The sequence below is a fragment of the Helianthus annuus genome, chromosome 17, assembly GCF_002127325.2.
Source record: "Helianthus annuus cultivar XRQ/B chromosome 17, HanXRQr2.0-SUNRISE, whole genome shotgun sequence".
In the NCBI taxonomy this organism is placed as follows: Eukaryota; Viridiplantae; Streptophyta; class Magnoliopsida; order Asterales; family Asteraceae; genus Helianthus; species Helianthus annuus.
In genome coordinates this window covers 67,002,695-67,020,149 of record NC_035449.2, presented here as the reverse complement: position 1 = coordinate 67,020,149, position 17,455 = coordinate 67,002,695, and the positions used below count along the sequence as shown (strand labels likewise).

Below are 17,455 nucleotides of genomic sequence, written 5' to 3'. Positions count from 1 at the left end.
TGTATCTCAGGTCAGAGGATACTATGATATTCTCCTTTACCCAAATTTACTTATGATCAATCACAAATGATTCCATGCAGTAATATTTGAGAGCGAGTCAGTCCAATATTTGTATCCCACAAATATCTATGAACTTTGGCAGCAACACTTTGCTCTATATTCATAATAAATGAATATCCACCAATCCAAGTTCATAATAGTCTTACATTCATATTTGTTCCCACAAGTATGATCGACTACAGACATTTAGAATAAGTAACTTATTCATGGATTTAAACATGCTAAAATTGGAACATAACTCAACATACCATAAAGAGTTATAATAACAATTATTCCAATACCCACATACAAAATAGATCAAATCCAATCACTAGAATATCGAAGTCCTAACGCACAAGTATGACCCTTTCATGCTTTGCCCGTTCAAGGAGCTTCGTGAGTGGATCCGCAATATTTTGATCAGTATGAACTTTGTGAATACATATCTTTCCCTTTTCAACTTCACCCCTTATGTAGTTGAAACTCCGCTCAATGTGCCTAGTCTTTTGATGTGCATGAGGTTCCTTGATTTGAGCAATCGCACCATCGTTATCACAAAGATCTCTAGGGGTCCTGAATGGTATGGACTACCCCTAGATCGGCAATAATTCAAGTGGTAGATCCATATGAATTCTCTCAATCAATGAAGCGGCGATGTATTCTGATTCTGTAGTGGACAATGCTACCTTGATTGTGATCAAGAACCATCTCGATCAATTTGGAAACTCGTATCCATGCAACCCTTTACAACGAATTCCGAAACTCGCATCCGTGTAACCCTTTACAACGAGTTCTTCTTCACCAGATCCATATATTAGAAATATATCCTTAGTCCTTCTGAGGTATTTCAATATATTTATAACAGTCACCCAATGACCGTTACTCGTTGGTATCTTCTCGTCATGTTTAATGCGCATGACATGTCTGGTCTAGTGCATATCATTACATACATAATGAATCATATAGCAGACGCATATGGGATTCCTTTCATTCTTTCTTGCTCATCCTTTGAGCTTGGACATTGAAACTCTTTCAATATTGTCCCCTTTTGAACAGGTACCAAACCTTTTCATAAAGTTCTATATCTTGAACCTTTTCAAGATTTTGTCAATGTATGCACTTTGGTATAAACCTATCAAGTGTCTTGATCTATCCCTATAGATCTTTATTCCAAAATATAGGCGACTTCTCCAAGATCCTTAATGGAAAAACAACTTTCAAGCAAGGTTTTTACACCTTCCATGGTTGGAATGTCATTTCCAAATAGTAGAATGTCAACGACATACAATAATAAGAAAGTAATAATGCTCCCACTATCCTTCTTATACACACAAGCTTCATCGACATTCTTGATGAATCCATATTCCCTAATCTCTTCATCAAGACAGTGATTCTGACCTCTAGATGCTTATTTCAATCCATAGATTGATATATTTAACTTGCATACTTTGTTAGGATGTTTTGGATCGACAAAACTTTCAGGCTGAACTATATAGACATCTTCCTCAAGATATCTATTAAGGAAAACCGTTTTGACATCCATTTGCCAAATCTCATAATCATATTATGCAGCTATGGCAAATAATATCCTTATTGACTTTAGCATCGCCACAGGCGAAAAAGGTTTCGTCACAATCAACCCCTTGAGTTTGATTGAAACCTATTGCTATAAGTCTCGCTTTATAAGTATCCAGGTTACCATGCATATCGGTTTTTTTTCTTCCTGAAAACCCACTTTCTTCCAACTACTTTGGAGTTAAGAGGTAGTACAACCAATTCCCAAACTTGGTTGTTATACATGGATTGCTTCTCTACGTTCATGGCTTCATGCCATTTGTCACAATCGGATTCTGACATTGCATCATGGTATGTGGTTGGTTCACCCGAATCTACCACGTAGCATCCATCCATGAAAAATCCATATCTTTTAGGTGGACTACTAATTCTACCAGATCTGCGAACGTTTTGTGTGTAATGATCAACCACTTGATCGTTTTCAACAACCTCTTGTTGAGTACTAGTTTCAACCAAACGTGTACCGGCTTTGGTTCTTGATCCTCATCAAGTTCCATTGTTCTACAAATTCCTTCCACGAGAAAATTAGCTTCCAAGAACTCAGCCTTTCGAGCAATAAATACCTTTTGCTCTGTTGGGTCGTAGAAATAATATCCTATACCATCTTTAGGATATCCTACAAAGATACACTTAGTGGATTGTACTTCTAATTTTTTGGGGGTGTATTGCTTCACATAAGCTTTATAACCCATACCTTTAAATATGACAATGATGGAACCCTTCCATGCCATATTTCGAAAGGTGTCTTATCCACTTTCTTGGTTGGGGCCATACGGGCCGCGGAGAGCAAAGCGTAACCCCAAAATGATAGAGGTAATGTACTCCTAGCTATCATAGATCGAACCATATCCAAATAGAGTTCGATTCCTCCTCTATCGGAATGAAGAACTTTGATTGAGTTGATTTAGTACTTTACCTTTTGAAGATTTTGAACGTTTCAAAACTTCATCTTTGTGTCAAGTACACATAACCATAACTACTATAGTCGTTGGTAAAAGGTAATGAAGTATCTTTCATCATTCCTAGTCATTGGCTCAAAAGGATCACATACATCCGAATGTATGATACTTAATAACCTTTTTGCCCTTTTCCACTAAAGGGTTTCTTAGTCATTTTACCTTTTAAACAAGATTCACATGTATCAAATGAACCAACTTTATTTGTGTCCAAAAGAGAATTCTTTTGAAGTGCTTGCATGCGATTTCTGTTTATATGACCAAGACGACAATGCCAAAGATAGGTCTCACTCAAATCCATTTTGAGTCTCTTGGTGATTTCTTGGTACATTGAACTATCAAATGATGTATTATCATGAACCAATTCATAAATACCATTTGAAAGCATAGCTTTAAAGTAATACATGTCATTTATCGAAATATAAATGTCGTTGTTTACAAACTTTAAATTAAAACCATATTGTCTTATAAGGGAAACTTGAATTATGTTCCTAGTCAAACTAGGAGCACACAATATAAAACAATTTCCAAACCATTTGAAAGTTTCAAAACATAGTCTCCTTGGGCTTCAACTTGAGCTTACGCTCCATTGCCCATGAAGAGACTAGTGTCTCCCTCCTTGTAATGCTTATTTATTTTGAACCCTTATGCAACAAATTGCAAACATGAGTTCCACATCCGGTATCTAATACCCATGTGTTCGAAGAAATAACATTAAGGTCAATATGTTTCATAAAGATTGTACCTGAGGTTTGCCTAGCATCCCTCTTGTTTTTCAACTCTTTGAGATAGGTTGGACAATTCCTTTTAAATGTCCTATCTCACCATACTCAAAGCATGGATCGTTCGTGGAAACCTTTGCCTTCTTTTCAATTGGTTTCGGTGGTTCCGCTTTAGTCTTTCTTTTTCTTTCCCTTTGATGTGCCCCTTTCCTTTGGCAACATTTGCTTGGGTGTCGGGGTGATGCCCTTTCTAGTTGCCACTCCCATTGATCGTTAGAATGGATAAAGCCCTTTTATCCATATTGAGCCTTTCGAGGCGATCAATGTGGCTTTTCATCTTAAAGTTATAAGATGATATCGATTGGGTTTCCTCGATTCGATATGCATGAAGCGCTCGAACCGTTTTGAAGCGTTCTACCTTTGCATATTGTAGGAACATTTCCTTCAATTAGGTAATCATGTCGTATGCTCATGATGTTCAAAATCCTTTTGAATCTCGGGAATCACAATTACCAATCATGAGACAAGAGGCTTGCTTAGTATCCTCGGTATACCTAATCCACTCATTATAGGCATCAATATTTTCCATAAGTGGTTCATCGGGATTAGGATCGATTTCAGTGATAGGTTACGGACGGTTTGGGTAATATTGTTAGCGGCCATCTACAAAATTTAACAAGGTTCAAATTTTAGTATTTCCGATATTATTATGTTTTAATCATTAATACCCTTTTGTGTCTCATAGACAATTAATAGTTAAAATCTAGAATCCAACGTTACATTTAAAATATTGGTTAGGTGACCTTTATCCCATTATTTAAATTAACAAGGTAGGCAACGTTTGACAATTGCAACCCTTTGCAACTTCTATCCATATGGGATCGGTTAAACATCTTTATGTTTAGTTGGCATGTTTAATCCCATCAACACCTATGTTCCCCATGCTTCGGTGACCCTAAGTTCATGGTTTCCAAATCAAGTCGTCCAACTTACACACACGTGTGAGTTTATACACATAAGTGGTTAGGTGACCTTTATCCCACAAACATGGTAAACCCACCTCGAATATACAAGTTCCCTCAAATGTGGTTAGGTGACCTTCATCCCACAATAAGAGTTCCCAAGTGATTCGAGTGTTGTATAAAAGGATGGTGTTTGACTTGTTTTATAAAAAGGGATTTTGAGTTTTCAAAATTCTAGTTTTAGAAAACTTTATGTACCATACATTTGCATGCATTCAAATCCTTGGTACTTTTGTGAAAACAAATTTTCGAGGTTCTTTTTAATAAAACCCATTTTATTATAAAATCATTAATTTTTAATAACCTTTTATTAACCATTTTTAATGATCTTTAAAGAACCAATTTTAAGCTTGTTGTTGATTATTAGTTTGTTAAGCATGCATATCAACATATCATCCAAACAACATAAATAAACAACCACACAAGCACAAATAACAATAGGTGCATAACCATAGCCAACTATTTTGACCACACTTGTTAGCCGAAACAAGTGTGTCAAAAGGTCCTTCCTAAAGGGTGAATATTGACACAAATAATGTGTTGTTGAACTCCCACTTGATTCCGCATCCAAATGCTTCAAGTCTTCTTCTTGTGTTATGATTTTTCACATTCTTTGGTCTTCCAAATGTCTTTTATATTCAGCTCCAAACTTCTTTGGACATCAAAAACGTGTTTTGGTTATCGGGCTAAAATCCCGTTAAGAACTATGAAGTCCTTTAGGCCCGAAATTAGCCAAAACCAAAACCGCATTTTTGTGTGCATCTTCTTTTATAAAAAAAAATATCCTAATACATTTTTCTAGTAAAATGAAATGCACCTAATCTATTTATTTTACATACAAATGAAAATAAATAAATTACATAACTTTACAAATGGAAGAACAAAAATAATAATTATTACAACTCTTTGAAATGATTAAATATAAATCACAAACACAAATATTCAACATATTCACACAAGGTTATGACTAGCTTATGAACACCAAAATATATATATATCCATATATATAAAATTCAAGAAGAAAAAAATGGTTTCCTTTTTACGACCTACTTTTCGGTAAGAATGAAAAAACCGAAAAAGTGGGTTTTTGTCCAAACAAAACAATCATCCAAATGACATAATTTTTCAAGATATATTTATGCATGTAAGAAAATAATCTTGATAAACTAAAGGAGAACCATGATGAAAATTTCGACCATAGGGTTTTACCCAAACCCGAAACCCGAAAATTTCATATCCTATGAAGCATGCACTCATATAAGCGGCTCTGATACCATTGTTGGGTTTTTCACATGTTTATCAAAGTAATTTTATCCAAGTAAAATTAAAACGCAGCGGAATATTTATTTAAAACATGTTAGTTTACAAGATATAAAACCTATTTTATATGTAAAACCCAATACCCGGATCCATATATGTACATGCGTGCTATCAAAAATTAAAACACAACCATAGGGTGTCTAGAATACTACCTTCCAAGGAGTAAAGGATATGAAGATGATGATGCTTCTTGAACGGTTGCCTTCAAGTGTAGAAGACCTCAAGCTTGTATACCCCTAGCCTTCCAACAAACACCTTATGTTTGGCTAGGATTTCTACACTTATGAACTCACTAAAATTCCCTCTTGATCAACCACACATAGCCGAAATATAGAGAGTTTTTTCTGGTGTTCTTGCACTTGATTTTCTAACTTGAAATCCTCATGATCAATCATCATATGGCCGATTTTTCTAGAGAGAAATCTTTAGTATTTTCAAGTTCATCTCTTGTATTTTGTCATATAAAATAGATTTATAACCTTGAGAAACATTGCCACCATTTTGACACAATCACAAAACATCTAGATATGACAACTTGCATGCCTTCTCATTAGACCAACAATCTTGCCTAATCAAGAGCCTCTAATTTGCATGCAATGTGATTGGCCATTTTTGTCTTGGGAAGAGGGGGGCGGCCCACCTTATTTATATAAAAAAATCAATTCTTTTATAAAATTTAAGTCTTGTTTATTTTATACCTTTTATAAAATATAACATCATATGTTCACAAGACTTTATACAACTTTTATTAAGTTATTTAACCCATTAAATAACAAAAATAAAATATTCTCTCAAAATAAATTATCCATATAATTTATTAGTTTGTCAAGTGCAATTATTTAGAAAACCGATTTCTAAATATTGTAAGTGTTAATATTTATTTATTTGATCATATCATAAATAAATATTATAAGTGTTTGTCAAGCTTGTAGTTGGGTATGACTCGACTTGGATCATAACGTACTAGCTACATCAATTTAATATGTGTCTTGGGCATACAGAATCCAACAGAATCCTCTGCCCCAGCAGTCCTCTCTGCCTCATTCTCAGGAACATCAGCATTCTTTAACTGCTCAGCAACAGAGGCACGAGGAGGAGAAGGCAGAAGCTCTTCATTAACCACAGATAATGGCTCTGTGTGAACAGGAGAGTGTGGTTTTTCTGCAAAAACATATGAATTACAGTCATTTGCAACATATAAGAAGAAAACAAAGAAAAGTACCTACCAAGAACAGGTTTTGCAATGAAGGCATCAAGATTGCCCCTTCTGATAATCTTCTTCCTTCGAATCTTCTTCTTAGGCTGACCTTCAGCCTCAACATCAGCTTGTTTCCTTTTAACCGTTTTCTTCCTCAACAAATGTTCAGGACTCGACTCTAAGTCAATAGGATCACCAGGGTTCGATGGAGGGATATCAGCAGCATCTTTGGTTCCGGCTTCGGTCTTCTCATGACTACAAGCGCAAGACCCTCCAATGAATCAGATACCACCACATAATCACACCAGGAGTCAGAGGAACGACGCATACCTTTCTTCTCTCCTCCCACATTTTTGGCCTTAGAAGGTTGAGCTTTCTCCACATCACTTTTCTTTGGCCCTGCAGTAATGGTGGGCGCACGTCTTTTCTTCTCAGGGCCTATGCCCAAATTAGACAGCTCACCTACTATGAAGCACAAAAAATTGATTTATTCAAGCGCGCAAAAACAGCGAACAAACAACATCATGATAAAAACTTACCAGCACCAGCAGGAGGTTGCGCAGTCAAATCATCATCCCGCGAAAGAGCAAAGTTATTCACAATACGGTGATACCAAAGCTCCTCATCAGACTTTTTGGCAATAGTAGCCATCTTCCCACCTTCTCTCTCAAATGCAACAACATACAAAGAAATAACTACGAAGGAGAGAAGCAAAGGTAACAACAACAACAACAACCATACCCAGTAAATCCCACAAATAGCAAAGCTACTCATAGGGTCTGGGGAGGGTGGGATGTAGACAAACCTTGCCTCTATCCCTAGGGATAGAGAGGCTGTTTCCAGAAGAGACCCTCGGCTCCAAAAGGGACGACAAACAAACACATCAAGTCAAAGAAGATAGAAAATATAAGTCACCTATACCAAGAGAGAGATTCGAACGACACAGTATAATGTACATCATGTATAATAGCATACAACATCATTCAAGCATATACACAAGAAGTCAATCACCGGTAAAGTCATTTAGAGAATAAGAAAAACATATGACCCTAAAAATACACCTAGGACCTTACTGCAAAATCCTCTAGAAGTCCTTAACCCTAATCCTACGCCTCCACGAAGTCCTATCTTGGACCATGTCCTCAGAAAGATGCAACTCTAGTAAATCATGCCTAATCTGCTCTTCCCATGTCAGTTTGGGTCTGCCTCTTCCTCTCCTCCCCTCCACAGTAAGGGTTTCCACTACTCTAACTGGTGCTGTCGTTTGCCTCCGCTTCACATGCCCAAACCATCTCAATCTCCCCTCCCTAATCTTATCCGTTATACTAGCCACTCCTAATCTCTCTCTAAAAACCTCATTTCTTATCCGATCCAATCTCGTGTGTCCACACATCCACCGCAGCATCCTCATCTCTGCTACTTCCATCTTGTGCGCTTGCGTCTTCTTGATAGCCCAACAGTCTGTTCCATATAGCATAGCTGGCCTAACTGCTACCCTGTAAAATTTCCCCTTTAGTTTAGTTGGGAACCTCCTATCGCACAATACTCCACTGGATGCCCTCCATCTACACCAGCCAGCCTGTATGCGATGGGTAACATCACTATCTATGTCACCATCCCTTTGTACAAACGACCCCAAATATTTAAATTTAGTTGCCTGCGGGACCAATTGATCCTCAATGGTGATTTGGGTGTCATCGTCATCGGCTACACCACTGAAATCACAGTGTAAATACTCAGTCTTAGATCGACTAATCCTTAGGCCCTTGCCCTCTAAAGCGACTCCCCACTCCTCCACCCTCGCATTCAGACACTGTTTAGTTTCTGCAATCAATACAATATCGTCTGCAAAAAGCATGCACCACGGAACTGTCTCCTGAATCAACTTGGACAATTCATCCAAGACCACCGCAAAAAGAAAAGGGCTCAACGCAGACCCTTGGTGGAGTCCTACCTCCACAGGAAAGAACTTTGTATCCCCTACAGGCGCGCGGACACTAGTTTCCGTTCTATCGTATGTGTCCTTAATTATGTCTATATACTTCCTAGGTAGCCCTCGACCCTCCAAACTATCCCAAATCAGTTTCCGTGGGACGGTGTCATATGCCTTTTCAAGGTCGATGAACACCATATGTAAATCTTGCTTCTTCGCTCTATATTTTTCCATCAATCTCCTTAGAATAGGTATCGCTTCTGTAGTTGACCTCCCTTTCATGAATCCAAATTGGTTTTCTGAAACCTGCGTTTCTCTTCTAATTCTAGTTTCAATTACCCTCTCCCAGAGCTTCATAGAGAAGCAAAGGTAAAAAAAAGAAAAAAAAAAGAGAGAGAGGAAACCGGGCAAACCCCAAATCTTACTTTTATCGCCCTCCATATACACCGGCTTCTCTTCCCGATTCATCTGCCAGTTCAGGCTCATGCTAGCACCAACAAGGGCTTTCTCCGGCAAAGTAATAGACGGAACGTCTTTCAAATCCTGGTACCAATTTTCATCAGTGGGAGTTTGAATAGTCTTAGTGGGGACATCCTCTTTTCCCCGAAACATCATCCTCATCGGAATAACCCCTACCTTGATAAAGAAGAATTTTTGTTTCCAATCATGAAATGATTTTGGAGGTTGAAGCAAAATTTTCTTCGCATATGCCCTTTGCACAAAGGAATAAAACCCCTGAGAACAATGCATCTGATGGAACACTCGAAATCGAGGAACAGTTGGTTCAATATGCATCGTACGACACACAAATTCGAAGTAACGAACCCTAACCATACCAATAGGGTGCATCTGGGAAATGTGAAACTTGTAATAATCAAGAATTTCAAGAAAAAATTTTGTGGCAGGCAGTCGGAAATTGCATGCAGAGAAGAAATCCCAAAATAGGGTTATGTACCCGGCCGGAGCATCCGCCGCCGTCTGTCCCTCGTCGGGGTATCGAGCACCCCAACCTTCAGGAAATTTTAAATTCCGAATTAAACCATCAAAAGTTGCCCTGGACCACTTCAATGGTGGAAGTTTGGCAGCCATGTCTTCAGCAGAGTCTTCGTGATGATCTCCGGTTGACCTAAGAAAGAAAAGTCACAAATTCCTTCGACAAACTGATAAAGGAGACAAAGAAAGAAAAGGGCTTTCAAAAACGTAATGATTAACAAAGATAGGCAATTGAAAACACTTATATACTCACCGCCATAAATAGCCTAGATAACTGCAACAACACCTTTTTCGGGGATGACACGGTTATCCAAGCGTCAGGGGCGAGTGAGAAAGAACCATAAAACGCGAGTTCACGCGCGAGTGTGAAACACGGTCAGTAATGTACAACTGACCATGACAGCCTGTCACACGTCAACAGTCATTACTGCACCTTTTCACATACCCAAGGTCAAGATTTTCAAAATCAGAAATAATGAGCAAGAGTATCTTCTTCCAAAAGATTCTCCATTTTCGCGCCAAAATTCCTACACCAAATAAGCATCTCTCTCATAGTCCAGTGCTCCACTCATTTGCATAAGAGCAACACTAGACTGGGGGGACTTGAAGGGGTAAGGTCCCAAAAACCTCGCCTCAAGTACTTGGGACCATACCACAACCTCATCTTTCTAACCCTCTGTAGACCTTGCGCGGCCGCGCACTAGTCCAACAAGGAGAACTTAGAAGAAAAACAACAAGCAACACTTGCGTGCCAAAAGGAAGCTAACGAATCCTTGTGCCTCTCTCCATATCAGAGAAGGATAAAAATCCTAATGAACATTCCCGCATAAATAGAATCCAGACTTGGATATTATTTACTTCACCGATACCATACGGTAAGGGGCCACATGGGATTACAGCTGTAATCCTCTAGAAGGCTCTATCGTGCATCACTAGACGGTTATAACCATCTGGCCACGTGTCATCATCCCAGACTCTCTTGAAGTCACGACGATGGCACGGAATTGAAGGGAGATCTTCACTTGCCCACTTTCCACGTGGCAATACCCCAGCTGTTGATCAAAGATCGCGATCCGTGTGCTCTCACATTCGTTAAATGATAAACGGAGGGAAAAATAACCGCTCATGGAATTAACATTTTCGGTCAATATTTCACCAACAAGTTTTCCCGCCCAAACTTCGGCTATAAATAGAAGGATAATTCAGGTATAACCTTCAAGTTACATTCACTTCACTTACACTTCTTCTTCTTCATAAACCTATACTTATTCTCACGCCGGAGGGTGGTCACTGAGAGAACCCCCATTCTCCCCGTGGTGAGTCTAACGGCGGTTGTTTTGCAGTTACTGTGAAGAGAAGAAGATATGTCACCCACGAACCGAATGAGAAGAAACCAACCCTTCAGCAGTTCATCCTCCATTTTTGTTTAACCCGAAACATGAAGAATTGTATATGTGATGCCCCCCAGACCCGGTGAGGAAAACAAAAAAAACCCCAAAAACCGGGCACCCCACATCGATTTACGGGGTGAATGGGGAAGCCATATCTATTTTTTTATTTGTTTGAAAGTGGTTTTTGAAAAAGAGGAAGATTGTTTTTTAGAACGGAAAAAAGTGGTTTTTTTTTGTGCATGTCAACAATGGTAAAAGAATAAGGTGATGATTTTTTGATTTTTCAAGAAAATTCTTAATTATTATAAATTTTCAAAACAGAACCTAAAGTTTCTTTAAGTTCTAGAAGCATCCAAAAATTTGCTTATTTTTATGTGCGTATTATAACTTTCTAAATATATTCAAGTTTTACGATTTAAATTAAAATAAAATAATTAAGTTATGTTATTTTTATTTTATCTAAATTTTTTTTATATATATAAAAATGTTAAAAAAAAGTTAAATTAAATTAAAATATTTAACTTTAGGGGAAATGTGGGACGCCGTTACACAATCTAGGATAACTGTAAAAAGCTATGTGGCACTAATGTGTCACACGAGGAAAATGTGTCACACGAGGAAATCTGAGAAAAACTAGACAGCACCCTTCACCCTAATGGGAGGGAACAAGGTTTTGTAACTGCAAAAAAACGTAAAACTGCCTAATTTGTAAGATAACATGGACAAGAAAAGGTGGAGGCTAGGATATTGACGTGAACTGCCATTTAGCAGTTAAAATTTAGAGTTTAAATGACCATGATTTCATCTCGGCAAGGTCTAATAGCGGAGAATAATTTGGAAAAGGGTCAGCGAGATCATAGCAATATATAATGTGATACTTAAACTAAACTATTGATTATTTACATAAACCCACTAACTATTAACCAAACTTTGTTAACAATTATGACGCTAACAGAGCATTCGTTGACAACTACAACTAAAAGAAGTAAATGTTGAGTACTATGGTGTGGTACAAACATCAATTTAAGTTGAAAAGATATGTTGGTACGACCAGGGCCGGCCCTGGAGGTGGGCGGGGAGGACCACCGTCCAGGGACCGTAGTTTCGTAGGACACGTAATTTAAAAAAAAAAACAATCCAATCTATCATCTATCATATATAATAAATGTGTTAAATTTTGCTGATGTGTCAAGCTAGGAGGCCTCTAAATTGTGTATTTTGGCGGGAAAATGGATGGATCTTGGAAAAGCTCGCAGATCCTTTTTGTTCATGAATCCGACCCAATGGATATCCATTCACCCGATTAACAAATGAGTACACCATACGTTTCAAACATTCAGAAACCCTAATCTTCCAGCCTCCATCGCCGTTCTTCCATCAGTCAAGCAAATCAGATGGTAGGTTTTCTGATCTTCACCTATGATTTTTATTGTTAACCCTTTCCTTTTCGATTCCTAAGAATCCCATCACAACCCTAAATGCAAACTAACTTCTGCTCATCGATGAATCATTCTGTTTTCGATTGATTTTATCTTCACTGTTGCACCATCCTATTCTGGCTCAGGTGATCCATCTTCGTTTCATTCTTAGGGTTACAGTTCCTCCTCTGCAAGGTGAGTTTATGTTATAATTATTTTCTTCATTTTTGTTCGATTTCATCTTAAACATTCGTTTATTTTTCTTTATTATTAGGGATTCTCTTATAGTCTTCCATCGTCTTCATACATAAGAAATCTTCACTTCTAATGTCTTTCTCACCAGGTTTCATCTAAACCCTTTCCATTCAAATCCACTGTTTCAGGAACTGGTAGCTATTAAATTAGGGCTAATAATTGTAATTTTGTAGTTTTTTTTTTTTTTTGGCTTTTTACTTCGCTTTTTTGGTTTATTATTTTCTATTTGATGTTTGTTTCGAATGCTTTAATTAACCTTTTGATATTGGTTTTGATTAGGGTTATGGAATTGGGATTATTCATACAATAATAAGCTAGCTCATATTCATAAGCTTAAGAAGACAGAAGACATGATCTTAATGGTTCTTCAGGTACCCTTTTCTAAATTCCAGTTATATCTTTTATTAATTTTGGGTCAGTTTATGTGTAATTATGTTTCATATGATGCATATGTTATCATAGATATTTACTGTTGGGCGCTCCTGAAGAATTTGATCAAATTTATGAACCACTTGCTCTACATCCTGTAAATGATCAGCAAAGGTACAAATAATATGCAGTTCATAATAAAAGATCAATGTATTTAGTTATTAATACTATGTGAAGAAGATATAAGTTAAATTTTTGACATATTTTTAGATAAAGGAGCAACATGGCTCCTTTATTGTATTTTTTATTTCATATTTGCATTTTTATTGAGATAAATTAATGGAAATAGATTTTTTTTCAGGTTATAATTCTTTCAAGTGTTACCTTAAGGCTGTCAGAAAACTTTGCTCAAAGCATACTATATATTTAATGTTTGCAGATGAAATACAAAGTGTATTAGAATGACCAGGAAGAATGTTGGCATGTGACTGGGAAGGTGTACGCCCGATGTCGTTGTAAGTGTTTTTCCCATCTATATTGTTATTTATGTGGATTTTCAATATAATTATCCAAGGATCGTTCGCATTTTGTATTTATTTGATATTGGGGAAAGCATTGAGTGGTGGTTGTTGAAATTATCAAGTACTTTTCTAAGTCGTTAAAATTTCAAAACATCCCATTTTGACAAGTTTAACTACATAATAGTTGTTAAGTTGTGCAGGCTATGAAAAGCTATACCATAAACTTCATTGCTAATATTCTTGGTGTATCTTTTGGCAATAGGGTAATTATAACGCATATAAACAAGTGGGAATCCGTATTAATTTTGATTGGTACACAGGTTTGATGCTATTATACATTTTGCTGGATTGAAGGCTGTTGGCGAAAGTGTGCAGAAGCCATTGAAGTATTACGACAAAGTTGCCGTCTTGGCTCCGAGTACTCCCCGACAACTGAACCATTTTAGCTTTATCTACCCCTCACAGCCGAAAGCACTGGTGCAATTCTACATGTAAGATCTATATATTTAATTAGAAAAAATTACAATAGAGTGGCAGGTAAGCATGCAACAAGTTGCGCTGCAACCCGATGTGTCGGCTCCGATGTACCCGATGTTTCTGTTACCTGCTGTTTTGTCTCTTGTGGATATTATCATCGTCTCAATTAATTGGTAGGTGTTTGATTAGTCAAAGTTGGTTTGTAATTCCCATAGGTCAAAATTGAAATGTAATTTCATGATGCATTATAAATATAAATGTAAATGTAAAATAAAAGAGTAAACTGCAAAAATGGTTCTCAGGTTTGCCACTTTCGTCCAAAACTCAAACTTTTGAATCTGGATCCCTGTGTTTTCAATTTTGGTGTCATTTTCATCCAAAATCAAAATTTGGTAAGGTTTTTAAGTTAAAATCCAGTTTTTTTTTTTTTTTTGTTTCTCCCTTTTATTGAAGGGCAAAATGGTCTTTTAACGTTTTATCGTAACGAATAAAAAAATCTGACCATTTTTGCCCTTCATTAAAAGGGAGGAAAAAGACAAAAAACTGGATGTACTGAAAATCTGACCAGATTTTGATTGATTTTGGATGAAAATGACAACAAAATTGAAATCACATTGACCCAGATTCAAAAGGTTTGAGTTTTGGACCAAAGTGGCAAAAGTGATCAAACCACAGGGACCATTTTGGCAGTTCTGCTCAAAATAAAATTATAGTTTACAGTAATCGTGATCAAAGTTGTCAATGGCGGTCGCTATGGTCGCTACAGCGAATAACGTAACGTATAGGTCGAAGTTCGCTACAAGGTACGCAGCCATAAATAGCGGGATTTTAGTTTTTTTTTTAAATATAAACAAGGATTAAGTATAACTATAAAATAACCGGAGTATAGGTTTTTGTCAAATATACATGTAAAATATTGTATATTCCCGGGTATTTTGATATATAAAATAGTGTCCGCTATTTATCGCTATTCACTATGTAGCGTATAGGTACCTTATCACTATTTGTCGCTATTCGCCATTAACAACTATGATCATGATCTTAAATAATTTTAGGTATGTAATTATGTAAAACATGATGCATCATCATAAATGTAGTTATTGGAATCATAAATGTGTTTGCCAGATATTCTAATGGATTGCAACATACACAATCTGGATGATCTGCTACTTACTTCTGCTACTGCTTTGGGTCTGATTTTTTGTGTTTAATTTTCGTTGTCGCAGACGATTGTTGAAAATCCATCTTCGAGTTCGTTAGACCCTACAAACACAGTGCACATTCAAACAACCGTAGATCCACTAATATCGAAAAAACCGTCTGAAAATGATCAAACTACTGAAACAGTAAAAACCGAACCTACCATCACTCAAGTGATTGCCAAGAAGCCTTCGAATAAAATAGAGATTCCGTTAAAATGTATATCGAGCAATCTAACTAAAACGTGTCCAGCAGACTACTACCCGAAAAAATTCAAACCACAAGATGATGAATTCACATCGGATGCGTCACAAAACTGCCCGGAGTACTTTCGTTGGATTCACGAAGATTTGAAACCGTGGAAAGAAACAGGGATAACCGAAGAGATGGTGTTGAGTGCAAAACGAACAACTAATTTTCGTTTAGTGATATTAAACGGACGGGCTTATGTGGAGTCGTATGAGAAATCGTTTCAGTCTAAAGATGTGTTTACGCTATGGATGGGGGATCTTGCAGTTGTTACGAAGGTATCCTGGGAAGTTACCGGATCTGGACCTTATGTTTAACTGTGTTGACTGGCCCGTTATCTTGAAGTACTATAGTGGGCCCGATGCGGTTGCTCCAGCGCCTTTGTGTTCGTTACTGCAGTGATGATTCTACTTTGGATATTGTTTTTCCGGATTGGTCGTTTTGGGGGTGGTAAGTTCGTCACCGAATGATTTTCGTCCCCTGAGATTTAGCCAGTTATGCTATTTTCGTCACCGAAAATGGCATGGAAAATATGTTGGGAACCATTTTGAGTCAGTGGACAGAGGGAGGACACATCAGGTAGACCTTATATATTTTTTTATCAATATATATATAGCAAATAGTATATAACAAAGTAGGGCCATTGATATACTGCTTTAAGATAAATGGTAACATGCTCCACTTTTTTTGCAGTGATTTGTCCCAATGAGATTGTTACTTTCTTGCTTTGCAGGTCATTTTAACATATTCGTTGGTGATCTAAGCCCTGAGGTTACTGATGCTATGTTATACACATGTTTCTCTGTGTATAGCAGCTGCTCGTGAGTACCCCCCCCCCCTTCCCCCCCCCCCCCTCTCTCTCTCTTACATACACATGTGGACACTATTCTATTTTCTATGTTTGATGTCTTTTGCTTCATTATAGGGATGCAAGGGTTATGTGGGATCAGAAAACTGGACGTTCACGTGGTTTTGGGTTTGTTTCTTTTCGAGACCAACAGGTTATATTTTCTTTGTGGAACTATGCAAGGAAATGGTTTGCTTAGCTTCCATTTTATAATGGAATACAGGTGGAGAGAGTTGCAAACAATAATTTGCTGCACCACTTGACCTTGTAGATAAGGCTGGCAACATGAGTGGGACTGGTGGGTTGGGTAATGGGTTATTTGGCTACCTTTTTTACGAGTCAAAATGGGTTAGGTTGACTTAAATCACTTAGCAAAAAAATCCATTTTTAATTAATAATGTGTCAAATATGATTACAGAAGGTATATGATTTGAAGAAAATGATTTAGGAATTTAATGCAGTAAATATACACTTTGGGTGACTTTTAATCCTTATTTGACATGATTTCTTTTAACCAACAAGATTCTCTGCCAGTTGATCTCCCAAAAATATATATGATATAACCCAAATGACCCGCTCTCCTCTCAAGATAACCCGTAATCCTCCCAAAGATATGACATAACCCAAATAGGACCCATTTATGTCTTGTGTGCAACTCTCCAGATCTGTGTTGGAAGAAAATATTTGGAAGCCTTTATTTATTAATCATCTCTTCGTATAAAAAATAATTTTGTGTATATCTTGCTCAGGATGCTCAAAGTGCTATAAATGACTTAATGGGGAAGTGGCTTGGAAGTAGGCAGATACGCTGCAATTGGGGCACAAAAGGTGCTGGTATTGGTGATGAAAAACAGGCTTCAGATTCAAAAAGTGTAGTGGAGCTAACAAACGGGTCTTCAGGTGAGCAATATCAGAACTTTATGCATACCCTACCCATCAAAAGCTATCATCTTGAGTATGGTAAAGTTAG

At 37.3% G+C, this 17,455-nt stretch overlaps 1 long non-coding RNA gene across 3 annotated transcripts; it reads left to right on the top strand.

The window, feature by feature from the left end:
* The first annotated feature begins 12,412 nt into the window (after positions 1 to 12,412).
* On the top strand, positions 12,413 to 17,384 carry LOC110923208. Of its 3 annotated transcripts, XR_002583835.2 has the most exons (11): positions 12,413 to 12,546; positions 12,714 to 12,762; positions 12,842 to 12,910; positions 13,102 to 13,193; positions 13,285 to 13,348; positions 13,553 to 13,706; positions 14,033 to 14,362; positions 15,416 to 16,217; positions 16,372 to 16,459; positions 16,564 to 16,639; positions 17,235 to 17,384. It is a non-coding gene; the product is annotated as an uncharacterized LOC110923208 (long non-coding RNA). The 3 variants fall into 3 exon arrangements; XR_002583834.2 differs by having other exon boundaries at positions 12,414 to 12,762; XR_002583837.2 differs by having other exon boundaries at positions 12,416 to 12,762; positions 14,033 to 14,203.
* Positions 17,385 to 17,455: the final 71 nt, after the last annotated feature.